This window comes from Eumetopias jubatus, unplaced genomic scaffold (genome assembly GCF_037043125.1).
Source record: "Eumetopias jubatus isolate StellerSeaLion01/CBP00866 unplaced genomic scaffold, mEumJub1_p1.0 scaffold_8, whole genome shotgun sequence".
NCBI lineage: Eukaryota > Metazoa > Chordata > Mammalia > Carnivora > Otariidae > Eumetopias > Eumetopias jubatus.
In genome coordinates, this window is record NW_028274814.1 from 57727138 (window position 1) to 57755084 (window position 27947).

At 40.3% G+C, this 27947-nt stretch overlaps 2 pseudogenes across 1 annotated transcript; one reads left to right on the top strand and one right to left on the bottom strand.

The window, feature by feature from the left end:
• Positions 1 to 26866, top strand: LOC148163720 (uncharacterized; annotated as a pseudogene). The gene is made up of 5 exons (XR_015768788.1): positions 1 to 208; positions 8096 to 8157; positions 12858 to 12930; positions 14317 to 14435; positions 18228 to 26866. The product of XR_015768788.1 is annotated as an uncharacterized LOC148163720 (transcript).
• On the bottom strand, positions 22204 to 23385 carry LOC148163721 (patched domain-containing protein 3 pseudogene; annotated as a pseudogene).
• Positions 26867 to 27947: the final 1081 nt, after the last annotated feature.

Genomic DNA, 27947 nt, shown 5'->3' on the forward strand with positions numbered 1-27947 from the left:
ATGGGCGAGGGAACCCGGAGCTCGCCGCCGCCGCAGCCCGGCGCCCTCCTGCTGTCAGCCTCCCTTCGGGCTGGGCCGCCTTCCATTCGCTGGACTCCTGTGTGGGAGAGCCGGCTGCCCCTCGGTCCCGAGAGGGGTCTAGGACGGGGAGAGGAAAGGGCAGGGACGAGGCGCGGGAAGGAGCGGCAGAAGGGAGAGGAAAAGCGGGGTGTGTGTCGGGGGAGGGTGGGGTGGGGGCGATTATGTCAGTTCAACCCAGAGGGTGTGTCTTTTATTTATTTATTTTTTAAAAAAATTTGTCATGAGTCACATTACACAGACCTCCCCGAAGAGAGGAGGAAGCGGGTGGGGAGTGAGGGAGGGCGTGTAAGAGAAGTGAATCTCAAAATTCCTTTAAATTTGAAGGTTTGTAAATTTGCCTGGCTGTCCGTTTTCATGTCGGGTTTTTTCCCCCCTCATCATTTTCACTTCCGCCCCACCATCATGTGTTCTAGAGGTTGTTAGGACTATCGTTATTATAAAACGTAAATTGTTCTTAACTACTTGGAAAAATCTCTTACTCTCTCTTCCCCAAAAGTTCTTCAACTGTTGTCTTTATAAGTAACTTAAAGTAGAACGGTTGTAACCGCCCGTTGCTTATTTTCTGAGGTTTTTCTCTTTCCGACCTAAGTAAATGCATAGAATATGAATCCGGATAGATTAATAAGCTATAACCCAAACGTGTTTTGAAAGAATCGGGTTATTGCGATTCAGAACTTCAGTATTTACAGAAATGCCTCCCATGTGATTATCATTTTTAAGAACCAGTTTTCTGGGTTGGCAAATGCTTTTAGTTTTAGGAGATACTGTTTTCAGAATATTTTGAATATTTCTCAATTTCCGTATTAGTAACATTCTATCTTCAGTATCAACAGTAGGAGTTTATCTCATAAACTTCTTCAAGCTTTTACTTTAGTAGGACTTCTGATAAACTTGTTGAATGCCCACCACGGTCTACTGTATTACTTGTTTTTGCAAACTTTGTAGTTAGCCTTTTAGAAAAATATTCTAAAATCTATAGGAACGTGAATATCGTTTTCAAAGAGAAAAGTGGTCTTGTAGTTTCAATGTTAACACATACAACGCGTATGCAAGCTGACAGGAAAAGCCTTAAAATTGAGGTGAATCTCAACCCTGATAAGGCTGAAGGTTTGAAGATTTTGAAAGTCAGAGTAAAAGCACAGGAAGTTAATTTGCCCCCAATCCAGAAAAGTCATTTCTTGTAGAAGTTAGTAAATAAGTACTTCATAAAAGGGTGGCTTCTTTTGTTTTGCGTGTTGGGAAATCTGACAAATGTATGGTGTGGTAACTGCTATGTGTTGGCAAATGCAAACGTGTTTTAACTTGTCTGTCGACTACTTTTTTTTCAGGTAGTTGTGTGCTGTAAGGTTTTTATTTTTTTCCTCCCTGAGCTTGTTTCTCTTCTCTTGCCACTATCATGTAGCTCTGAAACACTTTTAAACTTTATTGGTAATATTCTTAGTTAAGATAAATCATGGTATTTCTCCTGTAGTCTCTGTTAAACATGTTAGTACCATGGTGCCATAGCCATTGCCAGTGGCCCCAAATTGTTTTTGGTTGTTCTAAACTTGACACCAGTGAGGTATTCTGATTTTCCTGTGGTGGGGGGGGGGAGGGGGAGATGAAATTCACACATAATGTTTATTTTAGTAGCCTTGAAACCTTGGGCAGCATGATGCAGGCTACTAAGTGCCTTCCTGAGACGCTCAGGTGAGGTCAGGCTCAGAAAGGCTCAGAAGATGATGGAGACTGTGGAAGTTGATATAGTAGCTGTCTTTGTGAAATGCTGTGCTGCTAACTTTGGTGCTGTGAATAGGAAACAAATAGTGCTAGGAATATCCATTTAGATGTCTTTTGAGATCTTTCTATATCCTTTCTGTGACCCTGATTGGGTTATAACCAACATCCTACGTAAACATGCCACCTCTCGGGGAAAATACGCAGTCACTGGTGTTTTGAGAATTTTTTATACCCAAGATGAGTTAATTTATTGCCTGGGTGATTTTTATCCTGAGAGTTCAATTTTCGTTTTGTTTTCCTACAGTTTGGAAGTACAGTTCAGCTCAGGTGAGTTGTTTAGCAGACAAGTTCTTTGGGCTGTAGTGCAGTTGAGCCTAGAGCACGTTCTCAGCTCGTCGGGTCCTGTTGACTTTAATTATTAAATTGTTTTATTAATGGCAAAACTTCTCAAAAGAGTATTATTGTAAAAAGGATGGTGCTTTTGAAATTGCTATGGGGAAATAATACTCAAAATATAAAATATTTTTTATAAAGACATGAGGAATAATCTTTGCCTTTTTCTGTCTTTAGTTTGAATTTTTCTGGTGGGTTATGTCAAGGACAATACTCCTCAACTTGCACACACTCTTCTGGGCAGTTCTCTTTGCTCTACTTTAGGGTCTGTATTGCCTTTGTCATGGGAACTGTTTTGGGGAATAGGAAGGTAAGCTAAGTGAAAAGGGAGTAGAAACTGCTTAAGAAAGGTTTCTCAGCACGCAGATTGCTAGATTGGGGAAAGACGTACAAGTCTTCCGTACAACTTGTTAATTTAATTTTTCTGCCTGGCATTCCCCCAATCAGAGCTACATTTGGGTTAACAAGTATATTCCTTTTTTTTTTTAATCTGGGACTTTTTTTTTTTAAGATTTTATTTATTTATTTATTCATTTGTCAGAGAGAGAGAGAGAGTGATCACAAGCAGGGGGAGCAGCAGAGGGAGAAGCAGGCTCCCTGCTGAGCAAGGACACCCATGCGGGACTCCATCACAGGTCCCTGGGATCATGACCTGAGCTGAAGGCAGACGCTTAACGACTGAGCCACTCAGGCGACCCTAACAAGTATATTCTAAAGTCTGGGAGTATGAAGTGTGAAGGGGATATCATCAGTGAGCTACTTAGTTTACCTTGTTGTCCTTTTTCCCTGATGTTAGCTTATGCTCATTGCTCATTATGCACATTTGATCTTGGAAGGCAGGTAATTTTTGAGAGGGAATACTTTGGAGTAGGTAAAAGCTAACATTTGTGATACTGTACAATGCATGCCAGTTATAAATAATGTCAATTACTACAGTAATTCTATGATTTTCTTTTTTTTAACAGATGATCAGTCTGCAGTTCAGAGGCATCAAATACCTAGCCTAAAGTTCTGTATCTTGTATTAGACAGTGTCTGGAATCAAACCCATATTTTCTAATTCCATATCCTCAGTTCCTTTTTTTTTTTCTTTTTTTTTAAAGATTTTATTTAATTTGACAGAGAGAGACACAACGAGAGAGAGAACACAAGCAGGGGGGCGTGAGAGAGGGAGAAGCAGGCTTCCCGCAGAGCAGGGAGCCCGATGCAGGGCTGGATCCCAGGACCCTGGGACCGTGACCTGAGCTGAAGGCAGACGCTTAACGACTGAGCCCCCCAGGCGCCCCTCCTCAGTTCCTTTTAATGAATACTGACTGAATGGGGTATTTACCTCAGCATAGAGGATAAAAAGCTGGTGTGAAGAGGGTACTATAATCGCTTCTATTTATTGAGTACCTACTCTGTCATAGTCTTTGCTGGTTGATTTGTATTATCTTTAATCCTTACAAAAACTCTCCATGATAGGCAGTATTCTCACAGATGAGGAAATTAGAAGTCAGAAAAGTTAAATGAGTTTTGTTTGATTATACAGTTAGTAATTGGCAATCAGGGTTTCTGCCTAACTCTGAGAGGCTCCAGAGGCTACACTCTTACTTTATCATACTGTCTCCAGACTGGAATGAGTCTAGAACTCAAGAGACTAATTCAGGTATGTCATGGGAGGGGCGCCTGGGTGGCCCAGTCATTAAACGTTTGCCTTCAGCTCGGGTCATGATCCCGGGGTCCTGGGATCGAGTCCTGCATCGGGCTCCTTGCTCAGTGGGCAGCCTGCTTCTCCCTTTCTCACTACCCTTGCTTGTGTTCCTGCTCTCTCGCTCTCTCTGTCAAATAAATAAATAAAATCTTAAAAAAAAAAAAAGAAACGTCATGGGATAGATAGACTCTTGTTGGGCAAGTCTAGGAACCTAACAACTATTTAATCGTTTCTTCTGAGTTCCAAGTTGGAAATATAAGAACAGGTATGTTTGTAATATGGGGGCTTCCCTTCATCACCAAAGTGCTGAATTACAGGAATCAGGCTAATTTTCATTGAGCTTAGTGGATTCTTTTCCTTTCTGTACATCCTTGTCTATTTTTAAAATTCGGATTCAGCTTTGCAATTGTGATAAGAAAATCTGTAGAATAATTAGTGGAAGTTAACAGGGGCATCAGGGTGGTTCTGTCAGTTAAGCTTTGCCTTTGGGACAGGTCATGATCTCCTTGTGCTGAGATTGAGCCCCATATTCCTGCTCAGCGGGAAGTCTGCTTCTCCCTCTCTCTCTGCCCCTCCCCCTGCTCATGTTTGCGCGCGCTCTTTCTCTCAAATAAATAAAATCTTTAAACAAAATTAGTAGAAGTTAACAAAAAAGTCTTGAAATATTATGGTTACTTCTGATTTCCACATGAACTAGATTCAGGTAAAGACAGTCAAAATGATTAAGGAGATTAGGATGGATTGGAAATGATGTAATTCTTAGAATTGCGCTTTGCATTTTTTTTTTTTAAAGATTTTATTTATTTATTTGAGAGAGAGAGAGAATGCGAGATAGGCTCCTGGGTGGCTCAGTCATTAAGCGTCTGCGCTTTGCATTTTGAGTACAGCAGGGGCTAGTGTAATTAGAGATCTAGGTTGGAAATCTAAATGAATTAAATAGGCTTTTAGTAATGTACAGTGTGGTGACTATAGTTAATACTGAATTGTGCATTTGAAAGTTGCTAAGAGAATGGGTCTTAAAAATTTTCACCACAGGTTGGGGCGCCTAGGTGGCTCAGTCGTTAAGCGTCTGCCTTCGGCTCAGGTCATGATCCCAGGGTCCTGGGATCGAGCCCCGCTCCGCGGGAAGCCTGCTTCTCCCTCTCCCACTCCCCCTGCTTGTGTTCCCTCTCTCACTGTGTCTCTCACTGTCGGATAAATAAAATCTTTAAAAAAAAATTTTTTTTCACTACAGGAAAGAAAAATATTACAACTGTGTGGTGACGGATGTTAACTAGATTTATTGTGGTGATCATTTTGCAGTATATACAAATACTGAATGATGTACATGTGAAACCAATGTTAACGACATTATAGTTAAAGTAAATACAGGGCTTTTTAAAAAATACTTTGTTTGAGAGAGACCGAGTGAGAGAGTATGAGTGGGGGAAGGGGCAGAGGCAGAAGGAGAAGCAGACGCCCCCTTGAGCAGGGATCCCCATGTGGGGCCTGATCCCAGGACCCCGAGATCACGATCCAAGCCAAAGGCAGACACTTAACCAACTGAGCCATGTGCCCCAGGACTTTATTTTTAAATTTTATTTATTTTTTCAAATCAGGGCTTTAGGTAATTTTATGGCAGATCCTCAATTAGTTGTTAGATTGATCTATACCATGCCACAACATGTTTGTTTATTTTTTATTTTTTTAAAGATTTTATTTATTTGCCAGAGAGAGACACAGCGAGAGAGGGAACACAAACAGGGAGAGTGGAAGAGGGAGAAGCAGGCTCCCCACGGAGCAGGGAGCCCAACGCAGGACTCGATCCCAGGGCCCTGGGATCATGACCTGAGCTGAAGGCAGACGCTTAATGACTGAGCCACCCAGGCGCCCCACAACACGTTTATTAATGTTGCAGTGAAGCAGATAGGATCTGACCTTGCATATTAGGTTTTAACAAAAGTCCATTCATAAGGATAGAATATTATATCAATTCTTAATAATAATACTCTCAAGAATACAGATTATTTTTTACGGCTGTATGTCCTTTGAAAGTTTGTGTTAAAACTAATGTCCTGGAACGCCTCGGTGGTTCAGTCAGTTAGGTGTCTGACTCTTGGTTTCCACTCAGGTCATGTAATCAGGGTGGTGAGATGAAGCCCTGCGTTGGGCTCTGTGCTCAGTGTGAAATCTGCTTGAAATTCTCTCCCCCTCCCCCTCTAACCCTCCCTAGTCAAAATAAATAAAGTCTTTTTTTAGAGATTTTATTTATTGGGGCACCTGGGTGGCTCAGGCGTGAAGCATCTGCCTTCGCCTCGGGTCATGATCCCGGGGTCCTGGGATGGAGGCCTGCCTCTCCCTCTCCCACTCCCCCTGCTTGTGTTCCCTCTCTCGCTGTGTCTCTCTCCGTCAAATAAATAAATGAAAAAAATTTTTTTTGATTTTATTTATTTGACGGAAAGAGAGAGAGAGAAGTGAGAGAGGGAACACAGTAGGGAAAGTGGGACAGGGAGAATGAGGGTCCCCGCTGAGCAGGGAGCCCGATGTGGGACTCCATCCCTGGACGCTGGCATCATGACCTGAACCGAAGGCAGATGCTTGAGTGACTGAGCCATCCAGGCGCCCTTCATATTTTTTATATAAATGGTGTGGCATTAATATTTCTTTATCTAGACCTGGTGAATACAAGATTGTTTAATAGATTTTTTGTTTGTTTAGCTGCGAAGAAACGTTAACTTAAATTTTCCTGGGACTATGTTATTAGTACTGTCATAATTGCCCATGATTCTAGGTATGGCTTTATTAGCTCCTTTATCACTCTAGCCCAAAACACAAACTTTTTTTTTTTTTTAAAGATTTTATTTATTTGACAGAGAGAGACACAGCGAGAGAGGGAACACAAGCAGGGGGAGTGGGAGAGAGAGAAGCAGGCTCCCTGTGGAGCAGGGAGCCCGATGTGGGGCTCGATCCCAGGACCCTGGGATCATGACCTGAGCCGAAGGCAGACACTTAACGACTGAGCCACCCAGGTGCCCCAAACCTTTTTTTCTAATCTTTGGCATACAGAAAGACCTGGTAAAGTGCATTTTTATTACCTAATTTGTGTTTGTAGTGGATCACTAGAAATCATCCAAGAATTAGTCATGTATTTCCATATTGGTGACAGGTGTTGTCGTAAGCATTTAGCATATGAGGGTGCTGTTCATCCTTACTTGTGACTGTTCTGAATTAATTGTGACAAGCTAATAAGAGCTTTTGAAAGTTTCATTCCAGGCTTCTTGAGCTAATATTTTGCCTCTGGCCAGTGGGGTAGACTGCACATTAATTTTGATACTCTTTAAAGACATGTGCGCAGTTACTGTTCATTTAAGCCAGATGGCATGTATCAACTCCTGTTCCTGGAAAGGGAGAGGTTTTTTTGGAGGGGGAGGGGCCTTTGTAGTAAAACCTTACGTGTCTTCTTACGGAGCTCTTCTCTTTACATAATAAATTAGTACGTGTCTTCTTATGGAGCTCTTCTCTTTACATGAATTTGTACTTATAGAAGATTTTCATAGCACTTTAAGCACTTCTTTCACTTACGAAGAGGATTCTTAGGGGATTGGGCACAGATGGTTTTGTATGTAAATTCTTTTGCAGTTGTGCAGTAGCAAGGAATCATTGATAAAGTCACATAGCACGAATACTGTTTTTTAGAATAAAAACAAACAAGAATTCATAAGAGAAGGAGTAAGTGGCCCTTTTATGTTTTTACCAAGCTGCTTACAGTCAGAATCTGAGTCAGGGGATTGGCTGGCTCTGGACAGAACTCTTAATGATGGAGTGTCGATGCATTTGGAGCCCCTTAGAAAATTGCTCTGATCCAGAGTCAGCCATAGATAGTCTTCTCTACACGAGCACCGTGAATTCCAGCGCTTGGCTTTTAACGTGCATCATGAATCACCTTACCTTGAAGTTTATTTTTCCATTAAAATTTTTATTTTTTTCAAGCAAGTACAGGTAGGTAAGTGTTTGAATTCTGCAAGCATTTGGTTTTCATTTATCCTGACTAAATCCTAAGCTGCTGAACTTTAGTGACACTTTTTGATTTTCACATCCGTAACTCCCAGGAATTTAGGGTGTGAATTTGGGTATTGGTAAAGTGGCTTTTCTATGTTCTTATTTTCTTGGTAATTGATCTTAAAAGTATGATTTTACTGGGATGCTTATCAACATTTTCATTTTTTTCAAGGTGTTGACTTTAAGGTGAAAACAATTTCAGTGGATGGCAATAAGGCTAAACTTGCAATTTGGGTAAGAGTTTTAAAAATGTATTTTGTACAAGTATTCAACTTGTATTTTTTAAAGAAGCAGAAGTTGATGTGTGTAGAGTTCTAGAGGGAAACAAGTTGTATTAAATAACTTTTGGACAATTTGTTGGTTAATGGATAAACAATAAATGGCTATGTCTTATATTGGGTAATGAGGCAGAGACTTGTTTCACTTACTCAAAATTTTAAAATATATAATCCCTTGAGAATACTTAAAAGCAGAATAAAGTATAGAAAAATCATCTTATCTGCCAGAACGGATTATTGCTATTGAATACGTTTCTTTAAAGTTTTAAGAAGACAGTGTATACTCAGCTAACACTGAAGGCAGTTGTTGGGGAGAAGGGGATGAAGTGATGCTCAGGAAAAAAAGTATTTTTCATGTTAGTCTGTTAGTATATTCCTGAAATTTGAGTTTGCCAACTTTGGATCTATTTTCTACTATCAGTGCCTAGTCTTTACTTACTGTCCTTTCATTTGCCAGTGAACCCAAACATTCTGATACATGTTGCTTTCCTAAGACCTTTTCATGATAGTGCTGACCAAATAAAATAGCAATAACTGTCAAAGACGTCCAAGATGCTTAGTGTCTGTCTCTGTCTGCCCGTCTCTCTCCCACTCCTGTCTACCTACCTACCTACTTCTCTCTCTCTAACTAAATGATTGCCAATAGATTACATTACATATATAATTTATAAAACTATGCTCTTATATATCGGATTCCCACATATACTATGAAAACTAAATATATAAATACGTTTTTGTTACATGGGAGAATTGCAACTGGTTAGCGGTCATCACACTGAGATGTACTTCAACATGGTGATGAAGTAGTAACTGGGCATCGGTTACAGATTGAAACAGCATGTGTTTATGTATTGTATGATCTGATTCATTTTCCTGGCATTCTCCGAATGGCATATTATTTCTAATACACATTTCATCCCAAATAACAAGTAACTGTGTAAGTGTGTCTCATGTTTTTCTGTTAATTTTTTTCTAACATGTAATGCTTTACATGATCGGTAGCCTATTGGCCCCCCCCCAAAATATAATTATGATATTGATAAGAATAGTAATGTCTAACAAAAAACAATTTGGAAAATGTTGGACTAGGCCATAATAAAATATATCGAACAGTTTAAGAATGCTAGCTTCTCCCTGTACAAAAGTGGGAGCCTGATTTTCTGTATACTTTTCATGGTTGAATTTATCCCTTCTTTCTGCCCTTGCTACTGTTTTGTGAGATATACGTGTTAGAATAGGATCTAAGGCTTGGTGGTTTCCGTGAGATCTTTCTTTTATGCAAGAGGTATTGTTAAATTTACTTTTTAGTTCCTGTATAATAAAAAGGTTGGCAGGTATTACTGAAGTGACATCTTTATCATAGGCGTATAAATATTTTTTTAAATAAGAGGCTCAATCTCAGAACCCTGAGACCCTCATGACCTGAGCTTAAATCAAGAGTCAGAAGCTCAACTGACTCAGCCACTCAGGTGCCCCAAATGTTAATGTTCTTGTGTGTGAGTGTGTGTGTGTGTTTGTAATACTAACTCTGTCATGTGCTGCAAATATTTTTTTCCTGTTTGTCATTTGCCTTCAAATCTTGTTTAGGATGAGTGAGTGTGTGTATGGGGTATGGATGGTGTGGGGAGAGATGTTCTTGCCATACCAAGGTTTTAGTATTTTTCTGGTCAGACCAGTTTTTTTTTTTCATGAATTTGGGTGTTACGTCATATTTAGGAAGGCCTCCTCACTCATAAATAGAAATACATGAGTCCATTGTTTCCTTTCAGTTCCTCTCCTGCTTCGATGCTTCTCCTAGGATCAGTCAAATAGAATAATCAAGTACAGCCCTGTCCTCACTGCTCCCAAAAGTGCCGCACACACATCGCGGCCTACTTGGCACCTCTAAAGCTATTTTTCTCTATATCCTGCCCTCACTTCCACTCCCACATTTTAATATTTAGTCTTTCCAGATCCTTCCTTGTCCTTTGTCCATTTCTAATCTTTAATAATCTCTTTTCTCCTCTCCCATCAGAGAAGAAAACCACAGATAGTAAGCTCTGCTTTTCTTATCTTACAAGGATGCTATTACACTTATTGCAAATTCCTATCTTGAAAACAAAAACAAGCAAAAATCTTAACTTTTGACTATTCAAGCCTATAAATTTTATAGGTGTAATATATTCTGATCCAATATTGTGGCACAGGGTGTTTGCTCAAATTATCATACCTACTTAAACATTTTTATAAGTGGATCCAAAAAAATCAAGACTCTAAATAGCTGGACTAATTTAAATATTTGTGTATGAAGTGTCAGTCGTGTAGTATTTTAACATTAAACATACTATATTTTTTTTGCTCTAGTCTTTTTTTGTTTTGTTTTTAAGATTTTATTTATGAGAAAGAGCAAGAGAACCTGATCAGGGGGAGGGGTAAAGGCAGAGAAACAGACTGGACACTGAGCACGGAGCCTGACATGGGGCTCAATCCCAGGATCCTGAGATCATGACCTGAGCCGAAGTCAGACGCGTAACCAGCTGAACCACCCGAACCACCCAGGTGCCCTGCTCTTGTCTTTATTTTTAAAACACTTTATGGATATTTTAACTAGAACCACAGTTCTGATTTTTAAAAGATTTATTTATTTATTTTAGGGGGAGGGGCAGAGGGAGAGAAGGAATCCTCAAGCAGGCTCCCCGCTGAGCGCAGAGCCCCACATGGGGCTCTATCCCAGGCCCCTGAGATCAGGACTTGGGCTGAAATCAGGAGTCGGATGCCCAAGGCACTCCACAGTTCTGTTTTTTATGTTGTGTCTCAGATCAGTTACTATAAGTTGATCTCAGTGAATAGCAAGGGAAACAAAATTCATATTCAAATGCTTTCCGCTGTTTCTGGAAATTAATGTATTATAGTGTGGATACGGATTTGTTATGAAAACAATTTTTCTGTTACAACCAAAAGTCTTGTGACTAAAATATTTCTTGCTTGGTCCTTGCCCTAACCTATATCAGATTATCCAAATTATAATCTGCTTTAGATACTAAGTACACTTCAGTTGGTGCACCTTTAATTTATATTACTGTTTTTTGAAAAGTTGAGTCAATATGCAAATTGAATAATTTTAAATATCAGAGGTTTTGTAAGAAACTTTGAAGCAAAGGGAATTTTTGTAAAGAGAGAAATCATTTTTATCATAAATTTATCTGTTTAGAAAGTTTAATTTTGTTAATTTTTTTCACTTCAAGATGGCAGGGCTGGGGGCAGTTTCTGTAGTGGTGAGAGTCTGGAAGCAAGGACATTCTGCATTTATGTAAGCGTAGCTGGGGAAGAGTAGTAGATTTGCAGAGTGGTTTACTTTGAAAGTTATTTTCCTCTTAAGTTTCTCTTCTGGGGCCCTAAATTACTCATATATTCTCTACCTATTGCTTTTGTATTAAAGCAGTCTCTATTTTGGCCAGGGACAGAAAGTAGGTAAGTAGGAAAGTAAGTAGCTGGAGCCCATCACTGCTGGTTTAAAATGCCTCTGCAATCTTATAAACCTTTTAGAGGTTATGAACATGTTTTCTATCTGAAGGAGCGTCTGCTTGCCCCATAGCTAAACTCGGATTTACAACCATGAGACTGGCAGCTAAGTTGATGTTTGACATATGTCTTCACTTTTCTTCAGGTTATTTGATAATTAGCAGAGTGGAAACTTTTTCTTACAGGGCAGATGGTAAATATTTAGTCTAATCCTAAGGCAGGCCATGTGACATTGCATAATCGAACAGGCCTGGCTGTGTTCCAGTAAAACTTTATTTAATAAGACAGGTGGTGGGCGGAGGGAGCCGTTTGTCAACTGCTGCTTTGCATAATCTTAGGTATCTTGAAGCCACAGTCCAAGGATGGTAGAAAGAAGACAGAAGGAACCAAGTCCGGAAGTACAGACTTGTTAATTAGTTTGGGTTGGTTGGTTGGTTGGTTTCCAAGGAAAGTTGAGCAACTGTCCTGTGGCAAGAATTGCTCTAGGCACTGGGGTTAAACCGATGATTAAGCAGATGAGGTCTCTTTCCTCACGAAACTTGCACTTCCTAGCTGGTGTGCATCTTTTATGTTCCTCTCCCCCAATATGTGTCAGAAACATGTGATAGCAAGTGGTTTGGTTTTATGCATTTTCCGAAAAGAAGATATAGAGAAAATACTTTTAAGAGTCCAACGTAAAAATTGCTTACCTAAAGTAAGACACTCCTGTAATTCTCTTTTAAAACAAAATAAGTGGTTCTCAGTCTTGATTCTACATTAAAATCACCCAGGAAGACTTTGAAAACTTCTGTCTTACTGTAGACCAATTAAACCAGAACCAGTGGGGGTTGGACCCAGGCATTGGAATTTTTCATTTCCCAGGAAATTTCACTGTGCTTCTGAAGTTGAGAACCATGGCTTTCAAGGAAATGGGTTTCATGTGTGATAAAAAATCTTGAAGAAATACCCCTTTACTTAGATGCATTTTTCTAGACATGAGTCAGCATTTATTAATTTTATTTTATGTAACCCTTTTCAGTAAGAGAATGCATCTAATTTAAATTTCAAGTTTTAAATGAGCTTGTGCATGGATATTTTTAATAATGCTGTTTGACTTTCTACTCTTAATACTATTTATACTTTTTAAATTTAGTAATAATTGGTTGTCACCTTTAGGATACTGCTGGTCAGGAGAGGTTCAGAACATTAACTCCCAGCTATTATAGAGGTGCAGAGGGTGTGATATTAGGTAAGGTTTTACTTTACGATACTGCTTTAAGAATATTATTGTTTTATTATTGCAATTTCTGATTTTCCTTATCTGTGAAGGTCAGTGAGTTTTTTTTCTTCAGGTATGTATTTATGTAACTTGAAATTATATTAGCTTCATTTAATACTAATGAATATTTAAACATTCAAAATTCCTTTTCAGTCCTTTGTCTAGCAATTAAAAGAGAAAGATCAGATTAATTTATTTGGCTTAAAAGCACATGTTGATGAAGACATAATTAAGGATTAATCGACATGTAATTGGTCTGTCTGAAGAGTGTTACCAGAAACTGATCTTCAGTCAGCAGTCCATTAACATTTGTGTGCGTTTATAAAGGAAGAAACATGCTAGTTGCGTAGTTGAATCTGTTTTATGAGTCCTAAAAAGTCTAACAAGGCACTTAACATCATTGATTCATAGTCATACAGAATTTAAAAACCAAATGTGGATTCTCATTGTAAGTTGTTGAAAAGTACTTCTTACTAATATTCCTGGGAAAGTTTTAAAAATAAACATAAATAGTGAGATTTTAGGTTCATTTCATTAATTTAACAGCAACTTTTATTTTGGTTTAGCATCTTTAAGTTTAAAAAACACCTTTTTAAAAAAAAAAAAAAACCAACATTTATTTATTTGACAGTAGGAGAGCACAGGCCGGGGAGCAGCAGAGGGAGAGGGAGAAGCAGTCTCCCTGCTGATCAGGGAGTCAGAGGTAGGGCTCGATCCCAGGACCCTGGGACCATGACCTGCCGCGAAGGCAGTTGCTTAAGCAACTGAGCCACCCAGGCGCCCCTAGAAAACACTTTAAATTAATAAGGTCTTTATATGAATAAGCTCTTAATATATTTTAATGCAGTGGGATGGTAGATGAAAGTGATAACAGGGAGACAATCAGGATCTTATCCGTTAAGTTTACATATTTTTTCAAAGTTGCAAATTCTGGTCCTTATAATAAACAAATTAACAGGGTCATAGACGTTTGAATCCGTGGAAAAAAGTTTGGTATTTTGCCACAGATTTGGATCTGAATGTTTTCGTTTTTGGATAAATGTGTTTTATTGTTAAGAACGGGAACAGCTGTTGTTTTGCTTGAATTCATTTTCAGTTATCACCCAGGATATAATTTCATTTCTCTCACGGTGTGTCTTAATGAAATTGAAGTGTGTGTATGTATATGTTTATTATTATTCTTTACTACACTTGTTTCTTCCATCTGCCTGAGTAGATACTGAATGTTCAGCATTTGAAGGCTTAGAAACAGACTTGCCTCTATAGAAATATTAGCTTGTAGTGAAATATCAAAAATACAATGCCATTGCTTCGTATTTTTAATGCTTATTTAATAAGTGACCCTTTTTATTTCAGTTTATGATGTCACAAGAAGAGATACCTTTGTCAAACTGGATAATTGGTTAAATGAATTGGAAACATACTGCACGAGAAATGACGTAGTAAACATGCTAGTTGGAAATAAAACTGGTAAGGTAAGAAGTCAGACATTTGGCATTTTGACTGGATTTCGGTAGCTTTTCTTAATCCTTATATTTATCTTTTAAGAAAATCGTGAAGTCGATAGAAACAAAGGCCTGAGATTTGCACGAAAGCATTCCATGTTATTTATAGGTAGGTGTGTGAACATTTATCCTTTCATTAGTAATGAGGAATTTTAAAATGGAGTTTTTGCTACATTTTTCTCTTTATGAACAGTAAAATGTATGTACCTAGTTCATCATTTTCTTGTGCTAACTGTAGAGCCAGGTTCATTTTTCCTTCTGTGTAAAAGAAAAAAAAGAATCGGTTCTCATTATGTGAAGTTGTATAGGACACAGATCATTCCTGTCAGGACACAGCGCATTGGGCAAAGCTGGGCACCCAGTGTGTGTTGTACCTTGCTGGTGCTTGTACTGGCAGCAGTGGTACCACCTGGGAGTTTGTTAGAAATGCTTCATTTCGGTTGCAGCCCAGCTTTTCTGAATTAGAATCTGTATTTTTTTTTTTTTAAAGATTGTATTTATTTACCTGTCAGAGCACAAGCAGGGGGAGTGGCAGGCAGAGGGTGAAGCAGGGTAAAGCAGGCTTCCCGCCGAGCAGGGAGCCCGAGGCGGGACTGGATCCCAGGACCCTGGGACCATGACCTGAGCCGCAGGCAGACGCTTAACCGACTGAGCCACCCAGGCGCCCCTGGAGTGTGTATTTTAACAAGATCTTCATGTGACTTGAATGCACATTAATACTTGAGAAGCATGGTAAAATAGGGTTTGGCAGACTATAGCATGGGACCAAATCTGGTTCCACCATTTGTGTTGGAACACAACCTTGCCTGTGCATTTACATGCTGTGTGTGGCTGCTTTTGTGCTTCGTGGCAGAGTTCAGTGGTTACAGCAGAAACCATATGGCATTCAAAGCGTAAGATATTTACCATCTGGCCCTTTACAGGAAAAGTTTGTTGACCCCCTGTCTAGAAAAGTGGACAAGCTCTATCACTGTGGAGCTTTTTTAACGTTACAGGTTCCCTGGGCCTTGTCACAGGTCTGAAACTGGGCCTGGAAGACCGTTTCTAAAACCATCCTAGTTGATTCTGATGTGAAGCCAGCTTTAGGAATTACTGGTTTAGCTATTCCACTGTTAGAATCTTTTAGGAATTAGGAAATGGAAATAAAAGAACATCATCTATAGATAGAAGCAGGGTGTGTAGAAGCAGGGTGCTGTAAGTGGAAGGTAATAGGCAATTTTAGAAAGGAATTGAGTACTACCTTTTCTGTTTACTTGCTGGGTGTCCTTCATTTTGATACATTAGTTCAGTAAACGTTTACTGAACACTGAGACTATAACAAACAGATGAACAAAATGGACAAAGTCCCTGCCCTCATGAAGCTTACATTCTAGTAGAGGAAACAGACTTAAATAAGTAAGTAGTGCTATGAAGGAGAGAGAGTATGATGGCGATGGGAGGTAATTAGGGGAAGTTCTTGGAGGTAGTGCCATTGGAACAAGAATCCATAAAATGAAGATCTAGAGGGAGAACATCTCAGGCTGACAGAATAGCAAATATTTCCTGAGGTAAGAACGAGTTTAGTGTGTTTAAGGGATAGGAAGAAAGCTTGTGGGCTGGGAGCATAGTGTATGTTGGGGGCAAAGGTGGTGACGGTGGGAGGTGAAATTTAAAAGGTCATGTTGGGCCTTGTAGGGTATGGTAAAGAAATGGATTTTATTCCAAGTGTGGAAAGCAGGGGAGTAGTGCTGTGATCTGATATTCTTCTAAAAAGACCTGTTTGTACAGAAAATGGTCCATGAGAAGCAGAAGCAAGAGGCTTGTCATGGCCCAGATGAATAATGCTGGTGCCTTTGACTATGGGAGTGGTTGTGGGTGGCTTCTGGAAGGTTGGCAGATCTAGGAGATATTTGGATGGTAAAGGTGACAGGCTCTGCTGATAGATTGGGTATTTTTTTTAAGGATTTTGTTTTTTTCATTTGACAGAGAGAGAACTCAAGCAGGGGGAGTGGGAGAGGGAGAAAGCAGGCTTCCTGCCAAGCAGAGAGCCCGTTGCGGGGCTCGATCCCAGGACTCTGGGTATTGAGGATAAGGAAAGAGAAATCGGGTAACTCTGAGTCTCTGGCATTTAGGATGAAGACATTGGATTTGACAAGATGGAGAATGCTGGTATTTTTTAAAAGACAAGTTTCATGCAGGGACACCAGGGTAGCTCAGTCATTAAGCGTCTGCCTTCAGCTCGGGTCATGATCCCAGGGTCCTGGAATCAAGCCCCTCATTGGGCTCCCTGCTCGGCGGGAAGCCTGCTTCTCCCTCTCCCACTCCCCCTGCTTGTGTTCCCTCTCGCTATGTCTCTCTCTGTTAAATAAATAAATAAAATCTTAAAAAAAAGAAAGGAACGTTTCCACGGAGTGGTGAGAACAAAAACCTAGTTAGAGTACAGTTGACACTTGAACAATGTGGGGTTAGGGGTCCTGACACATCCCCCAGCCGCAAGTCGGAAATCTGCATATACCTTTGACTCCCCCAAAACTGAACTGCTAATTGCCTGTTGACCTGAAGTTTTACTGATAAAGTCAGTTAACACATGTTCTGTATGTTGTGTGTATTACATACTGTATTCTTACAGTAAAGCTAGAGAAAAGAAAGTGTTATTAAAATCATAAGGAAGAGAAAATACCTTTTCGATACTGTCCTGTGTTTATTGTAAAAAGCCATGTGTAACTGGAACTGCACAGTTCACACTGCTATTGTTCAAAGGTCAGTTAGAGTCTGAAGAGAAAATGTGAAATAAGGAAGTGGAAACGGCTTATATAGGTTAAGTTTTGATGATAATTTTGCTTTGAAAGAGAGGGAGAACCCAGGTGGCTTCTACAAGAGTGTGTGGGCTGGAAGGCAGGGTGGTTGGTTACTTGGTTGGTTAGTAAGATGGACAGTAATTTTGGCAGGCTTTTTAAAGCTGACTGATGTGATCCAGTAGTGAGGGCACATGATTCTTCAGTGAATGAGAAGGGATGGGATCCGAGAAGTAGAAAAGGGGATGCTCCTAGATAGCAGCAGGGACAGTTCATCCACTGTCACAGGAACGAAGGCAGAGCCTAAGGTCACAAATGCAGACAGGTTGGTGACTCTCTTGGTGGGATGATCAGTGCTCCTGTTAGATCGTTTCTATTTTTCTCAACATAAAGTTAGGTCATGAGCTGAGATAGAGGAGTTTTATGATAAAGGAATAAGAGAGTCATCTCAGATAGTGAAAAAGGTAATTATTAGAGAAAGGTAGGATTGGGGAGCAGGGCTCAATGTCCACATACATGCGTTTCATGGGGAGCATAAATGCCAAAGGAGACCAGTGTCCATGGTTGTATATCATTTATCCAGTCACCTCTAGCTGCTTGGTTGCAGGCACAGAACAGCCCGACTGTTGAGCTTGGAGCCTGAATTTCCTTATTCTGAAATGGGAATAATAATCTGTTTTGGGGGTTGATTTTAAGAACTAACTGAAAAATTAAGAAGGAACTTTAGCATCATATTTGAGTAGGGCTTTACAGTGTACAATTCTATCACAAAATCCTGGGCTTAGATACCCCTCTTCTTGTGGATAGAATTTGAATAGCTCAGCTTTGAGAATTGGGGGAAATTCACGAATATTAAACCTCTGGGGAGAAATTGCTCATTTGCCTCTGCATATACTGCCGGTTGATATTTATGCCATAATAATTTCCCAGGAAAACATCAGAATATGACCAGAAAAGAATAGACTGACAGTTTTTTCTTGAATTTCAGAGGGAAGTGCAAAAACCTGGTGATGGTGTGCAGTGTGCCTTTGAGGAACTTGTTGGAAAGATCATTCAGATGCCTGGACTTTGGGAAAGTGAGAACCAGAAAAAAGGAGTCAAAAGTACACACAGGGAAGAAGGCCCTGGAGGAGGAGCCTGTGGTGGTTACTGTTCTGTGTTATAAACTCTGGGAAACTCCATTTCTTGCATATTTGATCACATAGTTACATCTTTATATAAACTTTTAACTGCTATTTTAGGGACCTTGCAGAACATTAAGAGGATTACACATCATGACCAAGTGGGATTTATCCCAGCAATGCAAGAGTGGTTCAACATGGGAAAATCAGTCAATGTAATACACCACACTAATAGAGCAAAGGATAAAAAGCACATGATCATCTCAATAGATGCAGAAAAGGCATTTGACAAGATCTAATACCCATTTATGATAAAAAAAAAAAAAACTCAAGAAACAAGGAATAGAAGTGATCTTCCTCAAAATGATATGGCCATTTATGAAAACTGCAGAGCTAACATTATACTCAATAGTGAAAGACTGAAAGAGTTCCCTCTAAAGTCGGGAACAAGAGAAAGGTGCCCATTTTCTCCAATGGCATTCAACACTGAAGTAGAAGTGCTAGCCAGAGCCGTGAGATAAGAAATAGATATAAAAGGAATTCAAACTGGAAATGAAGAAGGTAACTATTCCTTTTTACATGATTCCATGATTCTATATCTGAAAATTCCAAAGAATCCACAATCAAACTAATAGAGTTAATAAACAAATTGAGCAAAGCTGCAAGATACAAGATGAACACACAAAAATCAGTTGTGTTTCTATTTGTGTGCAATCAGCAATCCAAAAATGAAATGAAGAAAGCAATTCCATTTAAATAGTGTCCAAAATAATAAAATATTTAGAAATAAATTTAAACAAGGAAGTGAAAGACTAAAAATTACAAAAATTTGGTAAAAGAAACTAAAGACCTAAATTAATGGAAAGAAATCCTTAGTTCATGGGGAGGAGGACAGTATTGTTAAAATGTCAATCACACCTAAACCTATAGATTCAACACAATCTTTCTTAACAAAATTCCAGTTGGCCTTTTTTCTTAGGAAATGGAAAACCGAACCCTCAACTTCCTGTGGAATTGCAAGGATCCCTGGATAATCCAAACTAATCATGAAAAAGAAGAAAAGAACTGGAGGACTGTGATTTCCACAACAAAGCTACAGCAGTCGAAACAGTGTGGTACTGGCAAATCAGCAGACTGGTAGTCTAATGGAAGAGAATTGAGAGTCCAGAAATAAACCCATACGTCTACAGCCAATTGATTTTTGACACGGATGCCGTATTCCAACCAACTTGGAAAGAACAGTCTCTTCAACACATGGTACTTGGACAACTGGATTTCCTTGTGTGCAAGAATGAATTCCATTTGTGAGTAGAATAACCTCTACTCATACCATATACAAAAATGAACTAAAAGCTGATCCACAACTTAAATATAAGAGCTAAAACCATGAAACTCTTAGAAGGAAACACGGGGAAAATGTGCATGACCTTGGACTTGTCAATGGATTCATAGATGTAACACCAAAAGCATAAGTAGCAAAAAGAAAATGATAAAAGATACATTGGATTTCATCAACATTAAAAACTCCTGTGCATTAAAGACATTATCAAAAAAGTGAAGAGACAGTACACGGAAGTGGGAGGAAATATTTACAAATCATTATTATAATTTCTTTTTTGAGAAAGAGAGAAAGGGAGAGATGGCAAGAGCATGAGCAGGGGAGACGGGCGGGCGGGGGGGGAGTGAAAATCTTAAGTAGGCTCCACACCCAGCACTGAGCCTGACGATGGGCTTGATCTCACAACCCTGAGATCATGAGCTGAGCTGAAACCAAGAGTTGGGATGCTTAACCAACTGAGCCACCCAGGCACCCCTACAAATCATCTATCTGATAAGGGTTTAATATCCAAAATACACAAAGTACTCATTAACAACGGGACTCAACAACCAAAAGACAAACAACCCAATTAGAAAATGGGCAAAGGACTTGCATAGACATCTCTCCAAAGAAGATAGGCAGATGGCCAATAAGCACATGAAAAGATACTGAACGTCATCATTAATTAGGGAATTGTAAATCAAGCCACACTTTGCCACTACTAAGATGGCTATAATCAATAAAAGAAAAAATAACAAGTCTTGGTGAGGATGTGCAGAAATTGGAACCCTTATACATTGCTGGTAGGATATAAAATGGGGTAGCCTCTGTGGCAAGCAGTTTGGCTGTTCTTCAAAGAATTACCATACAACTCACCAATTCAACTCTTAGGTATATACTGAAAGGAATTGAAAACAGGAGCTCAAACAAATATTTGTCCACCAGCATTATTTACAATAGCCAAAAGGTGGAAACATTCCAAGTGCCCATCAACAGATAAGTGGATAAACAGTGCTGTTTATACACGATGAAATATTAGTCAGTCATAAAAAGGAATGAAGTTTTGATGCATGCCACGTCATAGCTGAACCTTGAAAACATTGTGCTAAGTGAAATGAGCCAGTTACAAAAGAACAAATATTGTATGATTCCACTTATATGAAATCTCTAGAACAGGCAAATTCATAGGGATAGAAAGTAGATGAAGGTTAACCGGGCCTGGGGCCGTGGAGGGTTACTGCCTTAATGCTTATACAAATTCTGTTTGGGGTGATGGAACATGTTTAGAAACAGATAGTTGTGACGGTTGCACGTTCAATCCAATTCAACGGCTGACAGTGTGAATCTGATTAATGCCACTGAAAAATGAATGAAATGATATATTTTATATCTTTTATATGTATTTCATCGCACGCAAATAATTTTTAAAAAGAGTTGAACAACCAGTAAAGCTGTTTTACCTGTAGCATGATGCGATTGCAAATAATATGATTAGCAGGGGCGCCAAGTGCAACAAAGGGATCACCTTCGTAGAAGTTGCTTCAAATTCCAGTTGTCTGGAAAGTGATGTGAAATAGATCACCTGCCACAAAAATATACCCAAGTAAATAACTTTTCACTCCCAATATCTGTGTGTGTTACAAACACTACTGAAACACTATAGCTTATTCATTGAAACAACAGGTTAAAGTTTAGTAAAAGATCAAAATATGTGAACTATGACTTTAGAATAAAGAAGGCAACATAGATTTGCTTCTTCCCACAAATCCCTGGCATGCTTTCCAAAGTTTCTTGCAAAAACCCAAAGTTTGAAACTCCTGACTATACAAAATCTGAGTTCTGTATGAGACCGTGAAGTCATTGACAGCCACAGAAAAGTGTCACTTTTTCTAAATTTTATTAGGTTGTTGTCTTTTACTATTTTAATTGCATTGATATTTCAGAAAGATCTAGCATTCAACGGCTTTTTCCAGTAGTTGTCTCACTTTGACCAGGTTTATTCACAAGTACTAGTAGGCTTGCTGGCTCAACGTTACCGAATAGTTAGCATGTCCCTGGCACTATGCGATCACTTACTCGGAAAGTGCTAAGCTAATTCTCTTTTCAAAAACAGCATGGAACTTCTGCTTAAAGGTGTTTTTGTTTTTTTTTTTTTTAATTTTATTTTTTATTTCACTGAAGTCCAAACAAGTTTTGGGGGCTCCCCCAAACAGCAGAGACTTTAACTAAAAGTAGGAATTTCAAAGTCATTTGACTAGGAAACCTGATGGTCAATGTCTGTACGGAACAGACCTACGTTGAGGATGTAGGATTTGTGTTTTCCACCAGAACATTACTAAGGATTTAAGATTTGTGGCATCCTTTGATGTGTTAGATTAAGGACTCTGGACTCTGGATTAAGTACCAAATAGAGTAGAGCACTCCCAGCTTCAAGCCAAGGACTCCCTCAAATAATCAGGGAGTGCTACTGCTATGATCCTTGGAAGAAGTGTCCTTATTCCTCCCACCTTCTCCTGGCCTCCCTATCAAGCCCAGCCACCAGGTACCTGGATCTTCTTCAGGGCCAGACTCGTTTCGATGTTGCTAAATTGGTTCAGGAAATGGATCAACCACATCTTGCTAAGCTCGTTGATCTCTCCATCCTCAGTCTTCAGGTAGTACAGAAGCCACATGGCTTTGGCCTTCACGAGTAACTGGTTCCTTACCGACCTCTTGCCTAAAAGGGTTCCTCCAATGGTGCCAGCCAGGTAGATGGGCTGACCTGTTTGGTTGAAGATTGGGAAGGTGATGTGTCTCAGGTCGAGGTTCTTGTTCATCTTCCAGGCAGCCAGGAGTGGGTTGGAGGGCACGCAAAGGCCCTGGTTCTTAGTGCACACCTGACTGTAGCGGATCTGGATTCCGTTTTCCTCTGTCACATACAGATCCTGTACCACGTCCTTCAGTTTACCAATTTCCTCTAGGATTTCTTGTTCCAGCAGTGAGGCCGTGTTGGAGACTGCCAGAATACAGGCGAAATTGACTTTGGTGCTTTTCCTGGAGATGGAGAAGCGGTAAGAGTCAGCGGTAACATGTCCCTGCACAAAGCGCCGCTCAGCCTTGGGCGGGCTCCCATTGGGGGTGTACTTCTCGAGGTTTTCTTCTCAATCCTTGGGCCAGGGGCGCCTGGGTGGCTCAGTTGGTTAAGCGACTGCCTTCGGCTCAGGTCATGATCCTGGAGTCCCGGAATCAAGTCTCACATCAGGCTCCCTGCTCAGCAGGGAGTCTGCTTCTCCCTCTGACCCTCCCCCCTCTCATGTGCTCTCTCTCTCTCTCTCTCTCTCTCTCATTCTCTCTCTCAAATAAATTAAAAAAAAAATCTATAAATAAATCCTTGGGACAGTAAATTGAGGCAGTGCCCAGAGGGGCCGTCAGCAGCATGGGTGCCAGCAGGAAGATCCAGGGGTGCGAGCCCACCTCCCACCCCAGCCTTCCGAAGGCGTGGGAGAGGATAGCCTCTAGGCAGTTGGTGTGGCAGTGGGGTCTCTCCGACAACTGATTTTCTGACCAGGGAGCCGGCCGACTTGAACGTCCCCGCACTGACACCGACTGAGAATGGGATGCCCGAGGGACTGCACGCTCTGCCCCAAAGCCCAGTTCAGCTCTGCTTCCCGCCTCGCCTCCGCCTCGGGCCAGGCCTCTGGCACCACTGTGGAGGGACTAAGGCTCATTTTCAGCAAGGAAAAGCAACGTTCCCCAACTGGACAGCTGATGAGACCGCAGCTACTGAGGGGAGTAACAGCTTCCTGGAGAAATTCTACCGGAGTCTGTTTGACTTCCGGAAGTTCACGCCTGGGACCTGGAGGTGTGGTTGGGGATCACGTGTTTGTTTGTTTGTTTTAAGATTTTTATTTATCTGTGAGAGAGAGAGCACAAGCAGGGGGAGCAGTAGAGGGAGAGGGAGAAGCAGGCTCCTCACTGAGCAAGGAGCCCGATGTGGGACTCGATCGCAGGACACTGGGATCATGACCTGAGCCGAAGGCAGATGCTTAACGACTGAGCCACCTAGGCGACCCAGGGATCACGTGTTTTGACCCATAGCCTCACTAGCCCCAAATTTGTCTGGGGCATGCCTGTGCCCTCGGGAGTCTAGTTAACACAGAAACACTTCCTAAAGGTGAGTAAGATGCGTGCCTGTCCTACAAGACTTACATTTTATTGGGGGAATTTGGTTTGTCCACACACACACACACACACACACACACGTGTCCTAATCTTTCTGGGATCATCCAGTAACACAGTGATTAGCTAAGGTGAACCTGGTACACTTAATTTATTATTTTTATTAACTACAAAGCTAAAATAGACATTCGCCTTGTAAAAGGTTAGCAGTCAATATGTAGAATGAGAAGTGAGTGTTTATCTTTGGTCTGTTCCACAGTTCCCAGGATGGAGGGACCCCTGTGTTCATGTCACCTTTTTTATGAAAGTCCTCACCTACCTTTTAACATGCAGGAACTGAAAGGCAGGTGGTGAGCGGTTCCTAGAGTTAGGAGAATTGCTTGCCATGTTTTCCATAGTTGGCAGTCACCTAACATTAATTGTGATTGTGTTTTTCTGTGGGGAGTTATGGCATTTTACCGAAATCTCCAGATTGTAAGAATACCAAGGCCAAGAGTTTAAGGAAGATATCTTTAACAGTATTTTAAAGGAGAAAGTAATAAGAGATACTGTTAAGTTGGCTTTACAGAAAGTCATTGCTTAAGAGTGACATTAATAACCACAAGATGGCACATAGTTTCTATTGAATTTTTAAAATTTTTAAAATTTTTTTATTTTTTAAAGATTATTTATTTTTTGCCAGAGAGAGAGAGCGAGAGAGGGAACACAAGGGGGAGCTGCAGAGGGAGAAGGAGAAGCAGGCTTCCCGCTGAGCAGGGAGCCTGACATGGGGCTCGATCCCAAGAGCCTGGGATCATGACCTGAGCCGAAGGCAGACACTTAAGGACTGAGCCACCCACCCCGTTTTCTATTTCAAAAAAAAGGGTAAATGGGACCGAGGATTCCTTTTCTCCTTTATCTGCATGTTGCAAGTCCTAGTTATAGCTACATCTGGAGTTTATCCTTGGTGTGCTATAAATCTAGAGGCACCTGTATCACATTTAAATGGAGGAACTGATCTGGGAATTCCATTTGTTAAACCATATCTACATTATGGAGAGAAATGGCTCAGCTGGTTTCCTAAACATTTAGGATGTAATGTTAGACGAAGGGTGTTCACAAGTATTCTGTAATGTGCAAAACCAAACACAGGACCTCTTACTGCCCATCTTTATGGTATTTCTTTAGCACAGCATCAGCGTGGTTTTTTTTTTTTTTATCCTCAAAACACAACATTCGAAACAAAATTTCTATAATTGCTCATAAATCAGCCACTGTGAAGCACTAAATTCTATAGGAAAATATGTACCTCAAGGTTTGATTTTATCGAGGTTTTTCATTCTAGTTCATTGATTCTAGATTACATAATTTTGCTAATCTAGTTATCTAGATTGCTAATGTTTGTGTGGGTTTAGAATGTCAATAAAAAATACCACTAATAGTTGTTCCCCACCGGTTTGGTTTTACTGTATTATTCCATAAAAGGAATTTGGCACTTTTAGAATGAGCTCATCTGCCCTATTTGAGTCGTGAAACCCTTTATATTGGTTTCAGAGCTCTAGACTAAACCAAGTGCAGCTATAACATGGCCTAGAAGTCACATGTCCTAAGGGACAAGTCTCTGAAGTTTCTTCCTTTCAATTCAGACAACCCTCTGGCCTTAATCTGAGAATTGGGTCTACTTTGTCAGGATAGGATTCTCCATACTTTATAAAATACCTTCTGGATGAGAAGGGGGTGCGTATTGGGAATTCAAGAATACAGTTTAGAACTTAAAATTTTATCTAGTATACTTCTTACCCATCTTCAGTCTAGATAAAATGAAGCAGGCAAAGCATTACCTTTTCTTTTCTCTTAACACGTTGATTCCATTTTCTTCTGTTCCCAGTCCCTTCTCAAGCCTGTCCAATTTTTTTTCTCTTCCCCCTGTTTCTCCTTTTCTAAGTCCCATTCTCTCAGGTTAGCCAAACTGACTTTGGCATAAATAAAGGGCAGTTGCCCGTATGTTTTTATTTCTTATTTAAAAATTTTTTTGCCATTTTTATAGGATGCTTCTCTTTTAAGTCTGTATTTTAGTTACTTGATAATCTGTTTCCCACACTTGAGTATGAGCTCCTCAGACACAAGGACTGCATCTTGTTCATCCCTGTGTTTGATACTCAGAGGACACTCTAATATTAGTCATAACTGAGGTGGTCCTGCTTGTGTTTCCACAGCTGTAGAAATGATATAATTCAAATACGGCAGACATAAGGGTTGAAATATATTCTGTGGATCCCGTAGGGACTGCTCAGATGCCTGTGTTGTAACTGAGACAGCAGGTATTTTTTTGCATCTTTTCACCTGCCCTATCTTAAGCTTTTTTCCTTTTCCTTTCTGGAATTAAAACAGTATAGCCATTCCTCCTAACTCGCATAATTGTCACAGAGCGTTATGAAGTCACTCAGTTTTCCTTTTCTAGATTGAAATCTAAAGATTTAATAAAACGATTGGCCATTGAGAAGAGGCTCTAACATTGAAATATGAATAATTAAGAAACTGAAGAAAGGACAGCAGCAAGAATTGATCTTGAATGTAGTGAAGGGGAAGAAACTTTTTTTTTTTTTTTCTTTGAGAGACAGAAAGAGAGAAAGAAGGAGCAGAAGAAGAGGGAGAGAGAATCCCAAGTACGCTCCATGCCCGGTGCAGAGCCTGACTTGGGACTCCATCTCACAACCCTGAAATCATGACCTGAACCGAAATCAAGAGTAGACACTTAACTGGCTGAGTTATCCAGGTCCCCAATGAATCGTGGCTCCCAGTATTTATGACTTTTCATAGTTCCCTCCCACATTGACTCTGGGTTTAGCCATGTGACTTACCTGGTTCAGTGGGACATTAGCAACTGTGACAAGCAGAAGGTTGATAAGTACTTGTGCATTTGTGGTTTGACTTCTTGGAAGCAAGAGAACTCAGGTTTTTATGGGCTTGGGGTTCGCAGTGCTGCTGGTAAAAGTCTTCGAAGTAGTTACTTTATCATTGATCTTCATTAAATTCCTTTTTATATAATAAGGTGAATTTCTCATTTTTTATACTATAGCGATGCCCCAAAACATGGCTCAGGAAATAGCAGAAGACAAGCTAGAGAATGCTTGAGAGAAAGGAAAATTAAGATTTCCTTAAAGGAATTGTTGGAATTTGGGAGAGCACATTAGACAGAACAGGAAAGCGGAGATCTTGAAGGCCACGCTCAACGTACAGAAAGGGAAACACAGCAACAGTAACCAGACTTGACAGCTGACTGTGTAGGACTTTAAAGGGGGAGGGGGTAATTAAAAATTAATAGGTTAGAGAGAGTGACTAGAGTCTTAAAAAATGAAACAGAGGAAACCTGACTAATGCTCCCAGAGGGAGCACAAATCCAGGGGATACCTGAGTAACTGCAGGTGCCCTTGGGGATGTTCCCTTGAAGAATGGGAGAGCTAGTCACAGTGGTTACAAAAAATCTGAGTAGATTTTAAGTCTAGAACGTGGACAATTAGATTAGACTCTTTCGCATATTATTAGGTCGGTCTCAAAGTGATGAAGTTATTTAGGGAAAGATTTTCGTATCGCCTGAGCCCTAGGGGACCAAGAATTTCTAGAGTTAAATCTTCTCAAAAGAGAAGCACAGGTAAGAGGAGAAATGCTACAAGGAACCAGGGGCGACGAAAGTGATTGACCCTGGACTTGAAGTCCACTGGGAGAGTATGAATTTATCCAATGGAGGTGAAGGTGGGCAAGATTCGGTAAGCAGTGGGTAATTGGATCATTCAGTAACTCCTTGGCTTTATACTTCTGTCTTATGGGAGCCTTTCCAAAACAAAACTAGAAGACTATGTTAGCAAACCAAATGTCTGAGCCTTAAATCAAGGGGAAATAGTAAAGGGAGAGCACTCAGTGCCACCAAACAGGGCTGCTTACAGGCTTTTTGAGAAGGAAAGGGATCACTCTGAGGGGCAGGATAACATTTCTAAAACTAAGGGAACCTTCTTAAAAAGAGTAGAGCAAATGCAGCCCAGAGGAGCGGGTAGTCTATGTCCTGGATCTCCACCACAGAAAGCAGTGTGAGAAAGGGAAGATCTTCTGCCTCCCACTGAAGTGAAGTAAGTTC